This window comes from Gavialis gangeticus, unplaced genomic scaffold (genome assembly GCF_001723915.1).
Source record: "Gavialis gangeticus isolate Ggan-Ray unplaced genomic scaffold, GavGan_comp1, whole genome shotgun sequence".
In the NCBI taxonomy this organism is placed as follows: domain Eukaryota; kingdom Metazoa; phylum Chordata; order Crocodylia; family Gavialidae; genus Gavialis; species Gavialis gangeticus.
The window spans coordinates 17,209,474-17,211,701 of NW_017729025.1; the positions used below are offsets into that span (position 1 = coordinate 17,209,474).

The 2,228-nt window shown below is 36.0% G+C and overlaps 1 protein-coding gene across 2 annotated transcripts in view; it reads right to left on the minus strand.

The window, feature by feature from the left end:
- Positions 1–1,802, minus strand: part of ESR2 (estrogen receptor 2) — a 79,349-nt gene extending 77,547 nt beyond the window's left edge. The window contains exon 1 of one of the 2 annotated variants that reach the window (XM_019518447.1): positions 1,584–1,802. The gene's annotated coding sequence lies outside the window, so the exon portion shown is untranslated. The remainder of the gene's footprint in view (positions 1–1,583) is intronic. The other variant, XM_019518446.1, reaches the window with a different exon arrangement.
- Positions 1,803–2,228: the final 426 nt, after the last annotated feature.

The following is a 2,228-nucleotide window of genomic DNA, read 5'->3' on the forward strand; positions in this document are numbered from 1 at the left end:
CCTGCCCCCCCCCCCCTCGCTTCCCCTTTCCCTTTGGAAAAATCTATAAGGAAGGAATCTATTATCGTCTGGGCACATGTAATTTTGATAGTCTAAGTATGCCAATGCTAGCTCTGTTCCTTACTCTGAAAAGAACGGGGGAAAGTAGGTTGCAATCTTACATAGACATTTTGTGTATGATTGGAAAGACACTGAACAGACCATCTATCTTTGCTAAGTTAGTGTATATAAATAACATTAACTAGATACAGTTCACAGGAACTTTTGTTAAAACCTGAAAAGTAGTTACTGACTATTGTGTGCTGGGAATCAGAAACGTAAAAGATACCAGTTAAAAGATACTACCCTTCCACATTATTCTTTTTCCTCCAAAAGATATCTGTGGTTGCAAAAATAATTTCAGAGTGTGAAAAGAAATAAGATTGCTAATTATATCCAGCAATTCAGAATCTGAGGCTGTATCACTTAATATTACAAAGATTGCTTCTCTGGGTGCTGTCAGTCCTACCAAAACTTTTTTTTACTTAGATAAACAGCCATAATTTTTATGTGCTGTTTTCAGGGTTTTTATGTTATTGGTTTTATGAAACAGTGATGTCTGTATCAGAGTTGACTGCAATTTTATATGCATTTTATTTTTTCCAAACTTTAAGTTTTATTAAATGGGTCTAGTAATAAGATTTAGATGATTCCACTGTTTTTTTTTTTAGGGAGACTGCCTAATTGATTTCTATGAAGATCTCTGCTTACCAATGATGGCTTCATACAGTCGCATATTAGTATTAATTCAGAATAAATGTATTATCTTAGTTTTAGCATTATAATTCCAGTTATAACACCAGGACCTTAGAATTTTTAAAAGGGCCCTTAACAAACAAGGCTTGCCCTCTCTTGTCTACTTGGGAAAACCTTTTTCAATATCAAAGAAATGTTCTTTATATTTAAAAAAATGAAGCAGACACCTGGCAGTGAAATCTTAGCCACTGAACAACAGAAACGGGAAATCACTTAGGCAAATAGAGTGGCTGAAAGAACAAAGATTGAAAAAGGAGGCTCCTAACATGTTTTGGAGCTTCAGTGCATCACAGTCCAGGAAGGGTCCAATCCAAAAGCCACTTATGTCAAAGATTCCTATTTAATCCATTAGGCTTTGGATCAGACCCTTCCACGTTACCAAATGGCTTTTACAATGCGTTGTTGTAAAGAAACTCTCAAGTCATTTGTTTTCCTAGAATTTGCATGCAAATATTCACCTCTGCTTCACTCCAGCAGTGCCATGTTAATAAACTTTTGTTAAAAGCATCTTAAGAAAAAAAATCAAGATGCTATAGTCCAAAGTCCTGGAAATGGTATGAGAAACCAAAGAATTTTTGCAGAGATAAACCTGTTTCGGGATTATTTTTATCTGTACAAGCTAACACACATTGATCATACTTTAGAAACCATAATTTGTAAAAGGATAAGCCTCTTAAACCATAAATGAAATGAGATTGCCGCACGGAAGTATTTTACTGTTGATATACCTAGTGGCTATCAGTTTTTACAACATTTAACAAATATATGTAACCCAATTCACCACATACCTGATTGGTATCGAATAGTTTTCTGCTCTTCAGGTTTCTCACAGCATTAAATGCCAGCTTGCATTTCACCCATCATTTCTGGATTAGTTTCCTTTTCTTCTTTCTCGCAGCAATTCTAAAATCACCATCACTCACACCATAGGGCAGAGGATCTGAAATACTGATCTTGATAAAGCAGCGCAATGCCAGCTCATCAGTACAAGATTACACAGACACTCTCAATGTTTCCTTTCCCAGTGGAGGCAAGACCTAAATCTAAGTTCCTCCCCTTTCCTTCTGACACAACAAATTCATAAGCTTGTTGTTCCCTGCAGTTAGAGCTCCTACAGAACTGAAGTAGTTTTATAAGCCAAGTATTGTCATAGGGCGCCTGTACACAATGTTGGCTTTTTCTAGCTAAAGATATTCCCTGGGTTTATTTCACTCTCACAATGTACCACAATGATTCCCATTACTATTTTGCACATAACACGTTTAACACTCACTCAGACCCAAGTCATTCAAAGAATCAATTAACCAGCAACAGTGGATGTACAAATGAGGTTTTAAAAGCTAAATTAACTTTTTTCTCCCCCCATAAAGTGCGAATGGAGAATCTCAATATAACTAGTCTGGTTTGAACTTGAATTTTTAATCACTTCAAAC